Below are 19,331 nucleotides of genomic sequence, written 5' to 3'. Positions count from 1 at the left end.
ACTGGTAAAGAATCTGCCTGCGATGCAGGAGACCTGGGTTCAATCCCTGGGTTGGGAAGATCCCCTGGAGGAGGGCATGGCAACCAACTCCAGTATTCTTGCCTAGAGAATCCCCATGGACAGAGGAGCCAGGCAGGCTGCAGTCCATGGGGTTGCAAAATGTTGGACATGACTGAGTGACAAAGAATAGCACAGAACAGAAATAATATTAAGAAAGTCTGGAGTTTGGTATAACATAATTTTTGAAGCAAGAGCCAAGATGATGCTCTTTCTTTCACAGGAGCATCATCTTTCTTGCAGGACCACACTAGCCAGTTGTCACTCTTGCCTCAGTTAAGCACCAAAACAAGAAATATGTATGGTGAAGTTCTTGGGGAACTTCTTTATGCCAATGTGATTTTTCAAAACATGTATCATAATTAAAGGGCTTCCCAGGTGGCTCTACTATTCTTTCCCAGTAGTAAAGAATCTGCCTGTTAAGCAGGAGACATAAATGGCTACTCACTCCAGTATTCTTGCCTGGAGAATACCATGGACAGAGGAGTCTGGCAGGCTACAGTTCATGAGGTTGCAAAGAGTCAGACATGAGTGAGCACACAAACACACACACGTCTTAATTAATATACATCTAATATTCTCTCTAAAGTCTTTAAATTATTTATTTCTTGAGGCTATGTCATCTGTCCACCTATTTGTATGTCCATACATCCATCCACCTGTTGGGTAGATTTCATCAAATATACAAGGGTCAGGTCCTTCTTGATCCAGTCCTACTTAAACCCTTTCCTCTCTCCCCTCCCTTGGAATCCCTTTGGCCCTTTTTCCATGCTGTGCAGCTTAGCACTTTATGATGTATTGAATGCATTATCCATTCTGACCACTGCAATGGTGGCAAGAATTAGGGTAGATATTATTTCCATCTTGCTAATGAGGAAACCAAAGCCTGGAGTATTGACATCTATGAGTGCTCTATTCTCTATTAAATATCCATCTGTCTTTCTTTTTTAAAACTATTTTTTATTGAAGTATAGTTGATATACAGTGTCCTAGTTTTAGTTGCATAACATAGTAGTTCAGTATTTCTATAGATTATATTCCATTCAAAGAAATACTAAATCACTAAATCATCTTGTGTATCAGACACTAGCATAGTGTTTTATGTCAATTATACTTCAGAAACATTTGAAAAAGAGAGAACATTTGTGGTTACCAGAAGTGGAAGGCAGCACAGGGAAAAGAATCGGATGAAGGCTGTGAAAAGGTACACACTTCTAGTTATAAGATAAATGAGAACCAAAGATGCCATGTACAACATGTTAAATATATTAACACTGCTGCATGTTATGTGTGAACATTTTGGAGAGAATGGGTACTGAAAGTTCTCATCACAAGAAAAAAAGTTTTATATTTCTTTACTTCTGTACTGTGAAATGGAATATTTCCTGCCATCTCAATAAATAAGGATGTCCCAGGCATCCGTGAATCCAGCCCTCCAGATATGAATTTCTGAGCCCAGGAAGAGCAATGCCTGCTATCTGACAGCAGTCGAGCTTCCACCACAAGCTGCCACCACTCCCTATGGTGAGCAAGGAACTAAGAATATGAGTAATCAAACTCATGGGGCCAGGCTGCTGGCCCCAGATGGCTGAGATGCACGTGAAAGGAATGATTTCAGTAAGTCCAGACTCTTGCATCTTCCCATATATAGAAAAGCACTGAATTTCTTAAACTGAGATATCTGGTTTTCCTTAATTAACAATAATCTTTCAGTGTTCAAACTACCTGCCCCTTGCTGAAAACTTCTGTCTAAACTGACTCCTCCTCGTGCCTCCTTGGAGCAGCTCTCTCAGGGTCACTTGAGATGCTATCTCCCAGGCTGAAGTCCTAAAAATTCCCAACAAATAAAATGAGACTTTGAACTCCTAGGTTGTGACTACATTTTAAAGTTCACAATACCTATGGGAGGTGGTAACTGGACTTGTGATAATCACTTCATGGTGTATGCGGGTCAAATCATCATGCACCACAGCTTAAGCTTATACAGTACTACTAATCTTACGTAGATTATGTCTCAAAAAAACTGGAAGGAAAAAAAAGCAATGGAGTAAATCTCTATGTACTGGTAAGAAACGATGATCAAGTTTTATATGTTTAAAAAGTAAGTTGTTAAATATTGTTATAATAGGATCCCATTTGTGAAATAATATAGATGTCTCTGTGTATGTACATGTACATATTTGTATACACACATACATGTTTATATTTATCCATATGTATTTGTATATGCATGAAAAATCTGGAAAGTAAGCAACTGCAAGAGGGACTTCTATGTTTACCTTACATTCTTCTGAATATATGAATTATTTACAATAAGAATATGGCAATTTTATAATTTAAGTTTTCTTTTACAATTAAAATAAATACTTTGTACTAGGTGAAAAAAAGTTATTACAAAATAATGTCTACAATTCTCTGTCCTGTAAATATATCCGTGTTACTTTGCCTGTGCTGTGCTCAGTCATGTCTGACTCTTTGAGACCCTATGGACTGTAGCCCACCAGGTTCCTCTGTCCGTGGGATTCTCCAGGCAACAATACTAGAGTGGGTTGCCATACCCTGCTCCAGGAGATCTTCCCTATCCAGTGACTGAATCCATGTAACCTGTGCTGTAGGCATATTCTTTACTGCTGAGCCACAGGGGAAGCCCATTGCTTTGCCTGTTTTCCTAAAGAGTTAAACATGTACTTTTGACCCAGAAATCCCATTCTTACATCTTTTCTCAAGAGAAATAAAAATATATGTCTACAAAAAGACTTATACATGAATATTTATTGTCATTTTATTCATACTAGCTCAAAGGTAAAATAGCCCAGGTGTTTAACAATAGGAACGTAGATAAACAAATTGCAGTACGTGTATACAATGGGAAACTACTCAGTCACAAAAAAGGAAGAACCTTTTTTTAATGCCTGCCAGAACATGGATGAATCTCAAAAACATTATGCTGAGCAAAAGAGGCCAGCCTAAAAGAGTACATAATATGATTCCATTTATATGACATTTTGAATCAGGAAAACTAATCTGGAGCAGCAAAAAGCATATCAGTGGTTTTCTGGGACCAGAAATAGGGGTGGGTAGTGGATGAGTATAGATAACAAAGGGTGCAAGAGGACTTTTGGGGGAGGTAGAAATGTTCTATAGCTCAATTGTGGTGGTGGTTCCATGGGTATATGCTTTTGTCACAACCTACTGAACTGTACACTTAAAATAGGTAGATGTTGTATGAAATTTATATATCAATAAAAAAAATTAAACATATATATATATATATCTACCTATAAAATGTATATATATGTGTGTGTGTTCTTAAATCAGAGAAGGCAATGGCACCCCACTCCAGTACTCTTGCCTGGAAAATCCCATGGATGGAGGAGTCTGGTGGGCTGCAGTCCATGGGGTGGCTAAGAGTCGGATACGACTGAGCGACTTCACTTTCACTTTTCACTTTCAGGCATTGGAGAAGGAAATGGCAACCCACTCCAGTGTTCTTGCCTGGAGAATCCCAGGGACGGGGGCGCCTGGTGGGCTGCCGTCTATGGGGTCGCACAGAGTCGGACACGACTGAAGTGACTTAGCAGTAGCAGTTCTTAAATTCCCTTTCCTCTGTATAAGAAGGTTTATGAAGATGTAGGGACCTATATGTAAGCCAAAGTTCCAGACAAGGAAGACACTGTACCAAGAATGAGCATGTTTCTTAGCTTTGAGGATAACATGCAATGAGCAGGTAGAAATAGATTCCAAAATATAGGAGTGAGGCCATTGCACACACTGGAAATTCAGTTCCTGGGAGGGTAGGCTTCTAGCTGCTCTTCCTAAGCAGTGGCTCATAGATTCCAATAGAGCATAATACAAAGTAAAAAACTGAGGTGGTAATACCTGTGGCCTGGCCTCATTAGGTCCCTGGGGAGGACAGTGGTAGCGGGGGCAGGGGCAGCGCTGACTCCCCTGAGACTCCAGGGGCCTCTCTGGGACTGCAGCTGCTTGCTGGCTCCCCCTAGAGGTGGGGACTCTCCAGTGGGAATGAAGAGAAAGCCTTTCCCACAGTATGGGCTCAAGAGAAGACAAGGCTCACAAGAGAGTTGACCAGAAATCGGTCCTCTTGGAGACTCTGACTTGGAGCTGCTCACCTGGGACTCTGTGGTGGTGAATTGCTTGGTTCCAGGTTTCTGGTCTGAATGACACCAGGCAGCAGAGATTGGCAGGGCTAGAGCTGAAACGGATGCTTGTGGTCAACTCCCCATTCTTGTGCTCTTAGTGCCTGGATTGTCCTTCCCCACTTTTAGTCCAAGTTGTCCTGGCAAGGAGGCTCCACCCTGGCTCTCTGGGGGAGAACAGTGACTCAGGCAGCAGTAAATCAGAGCTTCCTACTCCCCTGGCCGCAGCGAGGAGTTCAGGGATGGGCATCTGACTGCTCCCTCCCCAGAGCCCATGGGTTGCCATGAAACATTTTTGGAGAATGAGACATTTCTGTGAAGAGTGGGATGTGGAGTTATTTTTGCTCTGAGGCTAAGATCTGAGGGGATGTTGGGTCAGATCTGCTGCCACCGGAGCTATCTTAAAGGAAATCAGATGAGAGATAGACAGCAGGTCCTAAAGACAGTGCTCGGGCCCAGAATCCCACCATGATTGATGAGTCCATCCTGGGACTCTCTGTTTTCTCACTCAGTTTCCTAGTCAATTCCCTTCTTTAAACCCACCGGTGTCAGGTTTTCTGTCTCGTGCAACTGAAATGGAAAATTCCTGTTGCTTCCACTGCATGGAGTTACCCCACCCCACCCCACCTCCATCAACTGGCAAATATGTCCTTCTCTTTCAAGATTCACTTTATGCACCAATCACCTCTAAGTCTTTTCTGGCTCTCCTGCCCAAGGTGGAACTTCCTTCATTTCCCTCCACTGTACTCCATACACATTTGTATCAAAACGCCTAAATTGCTTTAGAACCCTTATTCTTATCATTGGTGGCTCTCTCTCTCTCAAGTTGTAAAGTTCTTGAGGACAGGAGCTGTCTATGCGTTGGTTTTGTATCCTCAGAGTCTAGTCCAGTGTCTGACACATAGTGGGTATACGACTAGCATTTGTTACATGAATCAGTGAATGGGGCAAGAGTCTGTATCCAAGTTTTCCTATAAGTGATATTCACATCCTAGCAGCTGGACAGAGTGACGTCATGGAGAATTTTGGGTTAACAGTGGAAAGAACCAATCTGTTCATCAGTCAGTCAGTCAGTCAGTCTATCCAAATCTACTTAGGCATCACTCACAGCTGGAACTCCTAGGCTGAGGAGTGATTCATGCTTGGAAATAGGAAACCCAGGGCTGTTTAAAAGCCCCCTAATGCCCAGAACTGATTTTTGTGGCAACCTTTCCCCAACTCTGTTCTCTCTCAGAAGATCTGGGTGAGCAGCTCTGGAGAGCCAAGGGCAGAAAACCTGAGGGATGAGGTTGAAAGTCATGGAATAGTTTCTCAGTATTTGATAAATTCTTATTGATCAACTGAGTTTGTTTCCTCCAGGCACTTTTTTTTGTCTCCATTAATATGAGAAGCCCACTTAGGGTTATAAATATGACCAAAGGCAAAATAAAATGACATTAGTGGATATAAACAGAAAATGTTTGCAGTATTAGATTCTTTCTCAAAAGTATCCTTACCACAGTACTATCAGTAAGTAGGTCTGATCACCAGTCATGTTGTGAACCGATCTTGTTGACTTTTTCTATCTCCCAAATGAGAAGGTCACCAACCCTAAGTTCCATCATCTATTAATATTAACTAGAAAACCTTGGGCAAGTCATTCAGCATATCAAGGGTATAGCTTTATCACCTCCTCAATGGGACAATAAAATCCTCATCCTTACTTATTAATACATCTCATAGTTGAAACGAGGATTAAATGAAAGGAGAGATGGAAACTAAAGTGAGCGTGCATGCCTTTTAAGTTCTGTATCCTTCAGCGCACAGGTTACAGACTGCATCTGTCTTTATTTTCTTGGTTGCAAGTGACAGAAAAACAACCCAATCAGCTTTAACTGAAAAGATGTTTGGCCCTTGTAATTGAAAAATCCCAAGACAGATCTGGGATCCAATGGCATCACTGGAACCCAGACACTCTCATCTCTGGTTATCTTCAGTGTTAGTTCAATTTCCGAATATTATGTGGTTAGAAGATGCTTCCAGGAGCAGCAGACCTCATTCAAGTATGTTGGGAAAAAGTAATTATTCCCTAAGACTCCCAGTAAAAACTTCATTGAGCTTTATGACTGAATCATGTGCCCATCTGCAAACCAATCAGTGTGACCAAAAGAAATGTCATATATCTTTTTCTGATTATCAAGGCTGAGACACATGTCCATATGTTGAGCCAAGGGTACAATCAACCCCATATTCATTCTATGAACTGAGAGAAGAAGAGTTGGTGATTCCCCAACTCTTTCAAGGGAAATTGCAATGGATATTTCAAGGGAAATTATACTGTGGTTAGTAGTAGGGAGAATAGAAGCTACATGACAAAACAAATGTCAATTATCTATAAATAACTCTTAAGACCTCAGGACACACAAGAGTGGTGATATTGGCTGGATGCAGATAGGAGAGACAAAGAGGGTCACAAGAGCATACAAACTAGAATTTCTCTGGGTTTATCCCTCCCTGCTATGTGGGAACTTCAGAACCTCAGCTTCCTCCCAAATCATTTGGGGAGTCCCTGGAGACTTTAGCGAGGAGTCCCGTGTACATGTGCGGAACAGTTCTTCTGGGTATCGCTCAGGACCTGTAACCTCTTCCCCCTTTGCGGTGGCCTCTGGTGGCGTTTCCGTGGCTGCTAAAGCCAAGGTACTCAAAGCACAGGGCTGCCGCTGCAGTGTCCAGGGCCTTCAGAGACAGCGGAGGCAATGAACATGTTGCTGAAAGGACCAAACCCTTTAAAACATGGCGTCTCCTCACTTCTCCAACAAGGACTCCGTGTGAAGACAATACCCTCTGCTCTCGTTTTTGCCATTCAGGCCCTCTTACCTGACAGACAGGGCTCAGGTGTGCCCAGCCAACAAGTAAGCCAGAAGAAGGTTGGGGCACAGCTGTTTGTGGTTACAAAGCCAAGGAAATGAATCCATAGAGTCCAGGGAAATTCCTGGATGCAGTGCCTGGTTCAAGTCCCAGTTCAAAGCCCAAGTCCAGGGAAGGGGAACAGATAGTTGAGAAGCACCAAAGGGGAAAAATGAACTTGAGCTTGAGTTGATTGCCCGGTGAGTGTCCTCTCTCTCAGAGCTGCTGGCTGGGCCAGGCTGTGCTCAGTTGGCCACAGAGATTAGTCAAACCACCATGTGTGTTAATATTTAGTCTTTCCTGCAGTCCTCTGCCTCTCTGAGTCCCTGCGGGCTGGGCTGGCCATCAGTCCACAAGGTAAACTACAGAGAACCACGTCTCTCCTGCAGGAGTTGCTCACTGTTGCTCTTGGATCAGTGCCAGAGTTCCAACTCTTTGTCCCTTGGGGGATGATCCATTCTTCATGCAAATTCTTGCCTGGGAAGGATGGCAGTGGTGGAGCTGACTGCCCTGCTGGTTCTCCAGGCAGTGCTCAAATACTGCAGAGTGGACATTGCACATCATGAAAACAACATTTAATACAATTGAGAGCTTGCTGTGTACTGGGTGGATTTAAGGGTTTTACATATGCTGTCTTATTCACTCTTTTTAAAAATAAGCTTATTTATTAATTTATTATTTTTGGCTGTGCTGGATCTTGGTAGCTGCGTGGGCTTTTCTTCGGTTGCAGGGAGTGGAGGCTACTCTTTGTTGTGGTGTGCGGGCTTCTCATTGCTGTGGCTTCTCTTGCTGTGGAGCATGGGCCCTAGGGCAGGCAGGTTTCAGGAGCCGTGGCTCCTGGGCTCTAGAGCACCAGCTCAATAGTTGTGGCACAAAGGCTTAGTTGCTCTGTGGCTTGTGGGACCCTCCTGGACCAGAAATCGAACCCATGTCTCCTGCATTGGCAGGTGAATTCCTTACCACTGAGCTACTAGGGAAGCACCTCATTCCTTCTTAACAGCAATCTTCTGCATTAGGAACTATTATTACCCAGTTTGTAGATGAGATTACTGAAGCAAAGAAAAGTTTAGTAAATGTAACTGTACTTTGAGGCTGAATATTTGTCCATCTCAATCACTGTTGTGTTTCTTGTGCTCCATATGATGCCTGACTTAGAGGAGTTATCTGAGAAATACTTTTAAAATTGATGGATGTACAGGGTATGCTGTGGTGGGCTTCTTTGATCTCTCATTTGGGACCAAGGCAATCATTGCCCCAACTGCTGGGGTGTCAGCATGCTGAGGTGTCAGATGCTAAGGTCTCCCGATTGGTATATGTCTAGGAATTTCCCACAGGACAAGATTTACAACCATTCCCCCAGAATGGCATCCAGTGGTAAGTTTATGTGGGAGTTAAAAAGACCAGTCCCAGTTTGGGAACATTCTGAGGGGCCATCCCAGTTCCCACTGAGGCTGGAGTCAGCTAGGCAGGCCTCTGTTGCATCTGCAGTGCAGTTCAGTCCCTCCTCTGCCCAGTCTTGCTTTCCTCACTTCTTTATAGGTGTCACTGCTGACTAAACACCTTGGTGAGCCACCTACTTGCAAGTCTCCATCTCAGAGTCCGTCTCTAGGCAGTTCGACCCAAGGCAGATGGAACACGTTACTCACTCAGCCTTGTGACTCTCACCTCAACAATCCTCTCTAGAGCTTGACTCTTTTTCTAGAACTGTTTGAGGTGACATGACTATGGGCTGTTGCTGCAAAAACCTTTGCCTTCTTCACTGAAACCTCCAAAATTCAGGAAGATGCCACCCTTCATCACAGCTGCTCTTTCTAAACTGGACCCTTTGTCCAGCCCTGATGGCCAGAGATGGCTGTCTCATTCCAGTGCTCCAGGTCATAGTGATGGCTTAAGATACAAAGAAGAAGGCTTCTTCCCTTCAAGATTCTCTCAGGAGCTCCACCCCAGCTTCACAGTCCTGCCTATGAACCTTCCACGCTGGTGACCCTCTTGGATCAGACCATCTCCCAAGGCTTCAGTGACCAGCACCACCGTTCCCCAGTGAACCAAGGGCGATGAGTTCAGACTCCTCCTTCCTAGTGAATTCCTGCCAGGTGAATTCCTTCTTGCTCTTCCTTCCCATCTGCCTATTGTCAGGGTCACGTTATACACTTCTGAACCACAAAATGGGTCCACTTCCTCCCCACAGGTCCTCTGTAAGTTTGTCTGACTCTTCATTCCCTTTGCCTCTCCCCAGGATCTGCCAAGCTCTGAGAATATTGAATATATTGGAACTGGGAGGGAGGGTAGAGGTGGGAGGGATGTCTGCTTACTGAGATAAGATCCAGACAATGTCTCATTATATATGGCAGAGGAGTTAAGGAGTCAGATAAACCCAACTTCTTTACATACACACCTGTAAAATGGGGACATTGCCCTAAGTTGTTAATATAACCAAATAAAGTAAGGCATGTGAAGCATTTGGCATTGTGCCTGGCATGGAGTAAGTGTTCCATAGATGATGTTTGTGCCCGTTACTTGGTTTTTGTCTCTCTGCTCCACTTTGTGGGAAGGTATTTGCTGCCCACAGGTGCTACAGGTATGATTTCTTAGTGTCCTCTTTTTGCCTTTTTGGTCACTGTTTTCCATTTTGTGAATGAGAAAACAGGAATTCAAGTTGATTAAAGAATTTCCAAAGGTCACAGAGGGACCTTGTGGCCACAGAGGTTGAGATGGTTGAATGGCATCACTGACTCAATGGACATGAGTTCGAGCAAACTCTGGGAAGTGAAGGAAAGGGAAACCTGGCATGCTTCAGTCCATGGGGTTGCAAAGAGCTGGACATGACTGAATGACTGAACAACAGCAACAAGGTCACAGAGTGGTTCTCTGGGATTTGAATTCTGTTCTACCTGATGCCAGGACTGCATTGGCATATCCTACATTATACAATACAGCTGAGATAAGCCACATTGCACCCGCTCCAGGTCACCCTCAGGTTTTCATCCCTGCCTTGGCCGCAGCCAGTTGCGTGATGGGATGGACTCTTCCCACTACCCCAGGGGAGCTGAGGATAAAGCCCAGCTGCTGCAGGGCTAACAATGGGACACTGTGTGCTCCCAAATGCTAGATTCCTCTCCGCAATTCTCTATTTAAGAAAATTATTTTTTGACCAATTTCTAAATTTCTTATAAAGGGAAAAGGAATAAACAGTAAATCAGTTATAAAACATTTCAATACTAGTGAATCTAAAAGGGTTCACTAAGGGTTATAACATTATCTTGACCAAAAGAGATTCTGTAGCCCTGACCCAGAATTTTGGGGGGAGAAAAAAAATTCTCAAACCCAGCTATTTTAATTTCATTCTTATTTTTAAAAGTGTTTCATGAAGTACTTTTTGATGGAGGACAAGTGGTCAGAGAGAAGAAAAGGAATTAGGCCAAAAAAGAAATCTTTCCCATCAAACAAGGGTGGGCAGCTTATCTTTAAAAGATGAGGAACCAGCATTCTAATAGACTATCTGGGGAAAAAACACAATGACATTACTGGGAATCCAGCCAAAGTGGGGACTATTACTGGATGTTTCTGACTTTGTTTAGAATATTCCTGGAACTCAATATCTTTATAATGACATAGAGATAGAAGCTTTTCCTAATATGAAGAATGCCACAGTCCATTAGCAGAAATTGAGCTATGTTTTAATTTTATTATAATGAATATCTGATTAGAATGGTACTCCAAAGAAAAACAAATGAGTTGTTAAGCAATTATTGTCAAGAAATAATGAGTAATGTTATTAGATGAATGAAAAAAGACTGACCCCAACATGTCTATGAAAACAGAAACTACAGTCCAACTCCTGGATCACTACCTAGGAATGAGGGCAGGGTTCTCATTCCAGGCAGTGATAAGTTGTTGGGCTTGATGTTCCTCTACTAGAAAAACAAAGTTAAGTAAGCAAAAAGTCATTTTTACAAGTTTAAAAAACTAAGGACACCTAATTTTGTGTCATCACGAACAAATGTTCCTTGGAAATATAATTTTTGTACAAAAAATGGTTTTCAGAATCATGCCAGGGAGCTGAACATTCAGAATTTATTAAATATTGAGTGCTGCCAGATAAAAGCCAAGAAAAGTGAATATTTCTGCTATCTAGCTACTTCCTTTCTTTCCAGTATTCCAATATCTTGCTTTCTCAATGACTGACTTCTATTTGGCTATTTCTTGGAGGTTTGTACTATTTATGCTATTTACTCATTACCGAAAAGGAAAAAAATGGCAGAATCCACCAACTTTTCTACCAGTCTGAAAGGGCTTTCTAAAGCAGCATATTTTATAATTTTTCGTACAGCGGTTACTGAGGGCACGTTTAGAGTACTTCTTGAAAGTGTTTTTCTCCATTCTTCAAGTCATCAAGGACAGCGGAGAGAACATGGCAACATCAGCGTGCCATTGTGGATAACATCACAAGCTCCAAGGGCCAAGAGATTTGGATTTGGAGTTTTGATTCAGCCATTCACTAGCTATGTGACCTTTGTGTAGGCCACTTAACATCTCTGAACCTTAATTTTCTCATTTATAAAATGGAGTGATGACCGTAGCCACCTCATAGGACTGATGAGTACAGTAGATGATATGCCTGGCATATCATGAATGCCCAGGGAGTTGCTATTAAATGAAAATGCAGGGACCAAGGACAGGATCTGAATGACGGTTATCTCTTACCAGGGTATCAACTGTGTATGATGAACCCTTGCATGAAGTTCATTGAAGCTTTTACTCATCCATATTTGTTGAACTCCTACTGTATAAAAAGAGCTTACAAAGCTAAGTAAGTAACATCCCATGCCTTCTAGAAATTTAGTCAAGTGAAGTCATGAGTTGTTATTCAGTCACTAAGTGCTGTCTGACTCCTTGTGACCCCATGGACTGCAGCATGCCAGGCTTTCCTGCCCTTCACCATCTCCCTGAGTTTGCTCAAACTCATGTCCATTGAGTCGGTGATGCCATCCAACCATCTCATCCTCTGTCACCCCCTTCTCCTGCCCTCAGTCTTTCCCAGCATCAGGGTCTCTTCCAATGAGGCTACTCTCCACATTAGCTCACCATAGTTTTGGAGCTTCAGCTTCAGCATCAGTCCTTCCAATGAATATTCAGGATTGATTTCCTTTAGGACTGACTAGTTTGATCTCCTTGGTGTCCTAAGGACTCTTGAGAGTCTTTCCAACACCACAAGTTGAAAGCATTGATTCTTCAGCACTCAGCCTTCTTTATGGTCCAACTGTCACATCCATACATGACTACTGGAAAAACCATAGCTTTGATTACATGAACCTGTTGGCAAAGTGTTGTCTCTGCTTTTTAATACACCATCTAGGTTTGTCATAGCTTTTCTCCCAAGGAGCAAGCATCTTTTAATTTCATGGTGTGGTCACCATCTGCAATGATTTTGGAACATCCCAAATTAAAATCTGTCATTGTTTCTACTTTTCCCCTGTCTATTTGCCATGAAGTGATGGAACCAGATGCCATGATGTTAGTTGGAACCAGATGCCATGATGTTAGTTTTTTGAATGTTGAGTTTTAAGCCTGTTTTTTCACTCTCCTCTTTCACCCTCATTGAGAGGCTCTTTAGTCCCTCTTCACTTTCTGCCATTAGAGTGGTAACACCTGCATATCTGAGGTTATTGATTTTTCTCACAGCACTCTTGATTTCAGCTTGAGCTTCATCCAGCCCAGCATTTCACATGATGTACTCTGCATATAAGTTAAAAAAGCAAAGTGACAATATACAGCCTTGACTTACTCCTTTCCCAATTTGAACCAGTCCTTTGTTCCATGTCCAATTCTGTTGCTTCTTGACCAGCATACAGGTTTCTCAGGAGGCAGGTAAGGTGGTCTGGTATTCCCATCTCTTTAAGAATTTTCCACAGCTTGTTGTGATCCACACAGTCAAAGGCTTTAGCATAGTCAATGAAGCAGAAGGAGATGAGGCATGATGGAAATATCCAAATAACTTAGGGACAGAAGAAAGAAAAGCCCACTGTGTGGGTCAAGCAGTGAGCTCTGGAGAGTCTCAGGGTGGAGCATTTTGGGGTTCCCAAAAGCAGGTGGGTTGGATTGGACCAGGGGAGGTGACAGTAACATTTCAAGGGAGGAAATAATATAGAGCAAAAAAAAGGGGTGGTGACCTGGGCAGTTTATTCGGGGAACTAACCTGTTTGGCTGTAGCACTGGGTGATGGTGAAAGAATAGTAGAAAGTTGGAGCCAACCTTTGAACAGAGTTTTGTGTGTTTATCTGGATGTTTGGTTTTGGTTTTAAATAGGTGATAATATGTAGCCACTGGTAGAACTCAAACATGCTCAAATATCTTTTACCTTCTTTTTCTCCTTTAGCTGGGCCCTATCACTTTCTTCTCTCCTTCACTCATAGTTCTTGAAAGTCTTGCCTAATTGCCTCAAAAACCAGAGGCTTCTGAACCTTTGAAGCCGGACTTCTGTTCATCATTCTGCTTTGAGTGGCCTTATCGAGCATCTCCTAACATTCCTTTTTTAAAATATAAATTTATTTATTTTAATTGGAGGCTAATTACTTTACAAAATTGTAGTGTTTTTGCCATACATTGACATGGATCTGCCACGGGTGTACATGTGTTCCCCGTCCTGAACCCCCTCCCACCTCCCCCCCATCCCATACCTCTGGGTCATCCCAGTGTTTATTGAATTGTAGTTGATTTACAGTGTTGCATTAATTTCTGTTATAAAGCAAAGTGATTCAGTTATATATCTGTGTCCGTGTGTTCTTACTCACACACACACTTTGCAGCCAACTCTTTGTGACCCTATGGACTGCAGCCCATCAGGCTTCTTTGTCCATGGGATTCTCCAGGAAAGAATACTGGAGTGGGTTTCCATGCCCTCCTCCAGGGGATCTTCCTGACCCCGGGATGGAACCAGTGTCTCATGTCTCCTGCATTGGCAGGTGGGTTCTTTACCACTAGTGCCAGCATATATATATATAATGTTCCTTTTCATATTCTTTTCCATTATCACAAGATGCTGAACATAGTTCCCTGTGCTACCATAGCATTTCTATTTATTTTTATTTTTGGTTGCATTGGGTCTTCATTGTCTTCCCTGGTGGCTCAGATCGTAAAGCGTCTGTCTACAATGTGGGAGACCTGGGTTCGATCCCTGGGTTGGGAAGATCCCCTGGAGAAGGAAATGGCAATCCACTCCAGGACTATTGCCTGGAAAATCCCACGGACAGAGGAGCCTGGTAGGCTACAGCCCATGGGGTCGCAAAGAGTCGGACACGACTGAGCGACTTCACTCACTTTGGGTCTTCATTGCTTTTTGAGTCGGCTTCCTCTAGTTGCAGTGAGTGGGGGGAGGTACTCTTTGTTGCAGCGCTTCAGCTTCTCATTGTGGTGGCTTCTTTTGTTGTGGAGCACAGGCTCTAGGGCACCCGGACTTCAGTAGTTGCAGCACTGGGGCTCTGTAGTTGGGGCTCACAGGGTTTAGGGTACAGGTTCAGGTTCAATAGTTGTGGCATACAGTCTTAGTTGCTCCGCATGTGGAATCTCCCCATACCAGGGATCAAACCCATGTCCCCTGCATTGGCAGGTGGATTCTTATCCGCTGCACCACTAGGGAAGTCCCAGTAACATTCTGGATGCCCTTTGTAGTCCCTATCAGGTTGACACACTGGCCTTTCCTCCTGCACTGTCTTTGCTTGGCCTCCAGAACACAGCTCCTCCCTGATTTTCATCCAGCATCTTGAGCTGCCCTTTCTCAGCTCCTTAGCAAGCTCATCTCCCTCTGCCTATCCTGAATTACCAGGACACCCTGGGGATCTGATCACATGTCTCTTTCCTTCTTCTCCACATCTCTTCCTGAATGATCTCACTCTCCTCTTCAGTTCCACGCCCCTCACCACTTGCATGCTGAGCATGATACCCAGATCCCCATCTTTGGTTCAGTGCTCTTTCCTGTGCTTCTGAACTGCACTTCCACTTACCATACCAATGACTCTATTTGGGGTTTCTTCAGGTGCCTTAAGCTCAGTGTGTCCATTAAACTCACTGGCTACCGTATCCTGCAGTCTCTATCTTAATGAATGGTGCCACAACCCACGCATTGCCTAAGCCAGAAATCCAGTGTCATCTGAGCCTCTTTCTTCTCCTTTACATCCCATTTCCAGCCACCAAGGCTTATTGCTTCTCTCTGAGCCTGTTCCTTGAACCCATCTACTTCCGTTTATCCCCACTGCCATTCTCTTATATTCTCTGCTAGTTCCAAATGGTCTTCCTTTTCCCTCCATCCATTCTCCATGTTGCAATCAGACTGGGTGTTTGTTTGTTTGTTTGAGATGCAAATATTGTCCCCTTATTTAATCATGCAATGGTATCCATTGCTCTTAGGGATAAGTTGTAGACTCATCACAGCTTACAGGCCATAGAGTAGGATCTGCAGATATGACCCTGAAATGGCAAGTGGGCTTTACTCTAAGAGTGCTTATGGTTCTCATTACCTTTAGGATGCAGGCCAAATGCAGAAAATCCACCAGATCTTTGATTCCCTGGCTCCCATCTGCCTCTCTGGCTCATCCCTGGAGTCATACACACACTGTCCTCCAGTCATCTTGAACCTCTTCCAGGTCCTGGACTATGCCATAGTCTGCTCTGCACCTAGCTGTGCATCTGCTGCTCGCTCTGAGTGGAGCATTTGTCTTCCCTTCTGCACCCTGCACATCCTGCTTACTTTTAAAATGATTTTCCTTGGTCTCTTCCTCCAGGGAGGCTTCTGAGACTTTCAAGTCTAGGTTAGTGGCCCCTACTCAGTGGAGAAGGAAATGGCAACCCACTCCAGTACCCTTGCCTGGAAAATCTCACAGAGGAGCCTGGTGGGCCGCAGTCCATGGGGTCAGAAAGAGTCGGGCATGACTGAGCGACTAACACACACTTACTCAGTGCTCCAATTTTTGTTTCGTCATTTTTGCTTGCTATAGTGTTTATGTTTCTGTATTGTGATTCTCAACTCACGTGCCAGATTCTTCATTTGGACTACCAGCGTGGTGTGGAAAGGACCAGATCTATCTTACTCATTGCCGTATTCTCAGCACCATTCACCAGTGTGAGGCACGTAGTAGGCATGTTAGGTGAATGAATGTATGAATTCAACACAAGTTACTACTATAATAAGAAGAAATTAGAAACAGCAGCTATTGGGAGGTGATAGGATGAATTGGGAGATTGAGATTGACATATATATGCTATTGATACTATGTATAAAAGAGATAACTAACGAGAACCTACTGTATATCTCAGGGAACTCTACACAATGTTCTGTGGTGACCTAAATGAGAAGGAAATCCAAAAAAGAGGGGATATAGGTATACGTATAGTGGATTCACTTTGCTGTACAGAAACCACCACAACATTGTAAAGTAATTTACTCCAATAAAAATTAATTAAAAAATAAAAAAAAGGAAGCAATTCGAAACAGCTATATAAGACATGCAATTTTCTATGTAAAATGACTTTTTAGGCTTAAGGTTTACTAGTAGCATGTACAATATATAAGTTTCACTAGCTTCATAATGACAAAGTAATTTTAAAAACCCCAAATAGCAGCTATTAAATATTATCATTCATTCATTCATTCATTCAATCACTGTTTACTAAAGACTTCTCATGTGCCAGGCACGGGGTTGAAAAACCGGTAATGAAAAAGCTACAGAAATATGAAAACATGTTTATAATGCAACATAATGTAAAATAAGCCAGAATACCAAACTGGGTGTACACTATGATTACAGCTCTATAAAATATGTAGGAGGCAGCCTGGTGCTATGCAGTGGTTTTAAAGGTTTTCTATTTTTAGTTAAAGGCTTTTTGTCCAAATGAAATGGGAGAAGCCCTAAAATATAAAGCAGAAAAAAGCAAAGATTTTCTGCTGGAGATAGGGGATGGGGGCCAGAGCCTTCCCACACTTCCCTCCACCTCTCTCCCCTCCGCCCCCAAACCCCCACCACCACTTCCAGGCCGGAAGGCAGCCACTGTGGCAATGTTCAGGGAGGATTATTTGAAAATCCCCAGAATAGACTTCTGGTTAAACATTGCTGTTTAAAAGCATACACTTTTCTTTGATCCCTTCCCAAACACCACTAAAATGACAACAAACAAGTCAAAATGGCCCAAGTCCACAAGGACAGAGGGAAGGAATGAATAGTTAATGTCAACTTTGTGGGGAATAGGGACAGGGTCTGGCTGAGTGGTAACTAACCTTGCAGAGCTGAGAAGCCAAAACACAGTTTCTGCAGATGGGAAACAGTTAAGAAGGAAGCCAGTTAATGACACCACACTTCAGTAAGGCCCTAGGATTGAGGGGCACAGATTCTTCTGAAGGTAGGCGGTAGGGCTGCCAACAGGAGGTTCATGGAAAGTCTTTTGAAGGAACAGTCAGATCCCCAAGTTCCTCCTCTCAGCAGACAAATGGGTATCTTTCTCCCAGCCCAGCAACCAGGTTTGCTCTTTGTGTACAGTGACCCAGAGGAGCCTCTAGATTCAGGGATATGGACCAGCCAAGGATGTGCAGAGACACCTTGCTGAGAGAAGAGAATGGACTGACTGGTCTAGGGTGGGACATGCAAGTCACATTGGGTCAACCAAGTCCATCCTTGACATTTTTATATTCTGAAGCTGAGAGAGAAAAGCAGAGTTCGAAGAGAAGGATGAAGTCAAACACAGATGAGAGAGGTGTGTGTGTGTGTGTGTGTGTGTATGTAGGCTCTGTTTCTAGTACTGATGGTTACTGGCTTTGACTGGTTCCTGTAACTAATTCTCCTTCAATTCTTCAAAGTATCCAGTATCCTTCTATATTACTTTGCTTTTTGTCTTTGTCGTTATTGTTTCATGCGGTCTCGAAGAGTCGACACGACTGAGCGACTTCACTTTCACTTTTCACTTTCATACATTGGAGAAGGAAATGGCAACCCACTCCAGTGTTCTTGCCTGGAGAATCCCAGGGACAGGGGAGCCTGGTGGGCTGCCTTCTCTCGGGTCGCACAGAGTCGGACACGACTGAAGCAACTTAGCAGCAGCAGCAGCAGTGGCTGACCTTTTGAGACACCGTGGACTGTAGCCCGTCAGGCTCCTCTGTCCATGGAATTCTCCAGGCAAGAATACTGGAGTGGGTTGCCATTTCCTCCTCCGGGGATCTTCCCCACCTAGGGATTGAACCTGGGTCTTCCTCATTGCAGGCAGATTCTTTATCGCTGAGGGTTGCTATAACCAAGTACCACAGACTGGGTGGCTTAAGCATCAGAAATGTATTTCCTCTTGATTCTGAAGCCTAGAAAGTCTGAGATGAAGATGTTAGTGGAGTTGGTTGCTTCAGAGACCTCACTCCTTGGCTAACTGAAGGCCGCCTTCTCCCAGAGTTTTCATGTGGTCTTCCCGTCATGTCTGTGTCCAGATCTCCTCTTCTTATCAGGATACCAGTTAGATCAGAGGGCCCACCCTAATGACCTCATTTTACCTTAATTACCTCTTTGAAGCCCCTCTCTCCAGACAGTCACATTCTGAGGTATTGGGGGTTAAGTTTTCGATAAATGAATTTTGGGGTTTTGGGGTAGAGACACAATTTAGCGCATAAAAACAAATACGGGTTGCAAGTAAATAATATTTTCTTTTCTTTCTCCCTTTTTAAAAAAGCTATGTCTTTTTTTAACTGAAGTATAGTTGGTTTACAGTGTTGTGTTAATTACTGCTGTCTGGCAAAGTGACTCATATATACCTTCTTTTTGAATGTACATTATGGTTTTACATGAGATATTTTTTGCATTATGGTTTATCACAGGGTATTTAATATACTGCAGTTCCCTGTACTATACATTGTTTATCCATTCTATATATAAAAGTTTACATCTGCTAACCCCAACTTCCCACTCCACCCCTCCCCCAAGCCTCTCCCTCTCAGCAAGCAGAAGTCTGTTCTCTATGTCCATGAGTGTTGCCATTTCATAGATAGGTTCATTTGTGTCATATTTTAAATTCCACATATAAGTAATATCATATGGTATTTGTCTTTCTCTTTCTGACTTACAGTATGATAGTCTCTAGTTACATCCACATTGCTGCAAATGGCATTATTTCATTCTTTAAAAGCTATTTCTAATTTAGTTTCTGCCTCTTGGACTCAAAGAACTCCCTGATTTACCATCCCCTCAGCTCTGTGGACAGCCTGGA

This window comes from Bubalus kerabau, chromosome 2 (assembly GCF_029407905.1).
Source record: "Bubalus kerabau isolate K-KA32 ecotype Philippines breed swamp buffalo chromosome 2, PCC_UOA_SB_1v2, whole genome shotgun sequence".
NCBI classification, from domain to species: domain Eukaryota; kingdom Metazoa; phylum Chordata; class Mammalia; order Artiodactyla; family Bovidae; genus Bubalus; species Bubalus kerabau.
The sequence above is the reverse complement of the archived record's forward strand: the minus strand, read 5'-3'. Positions refer to the sequence as shown.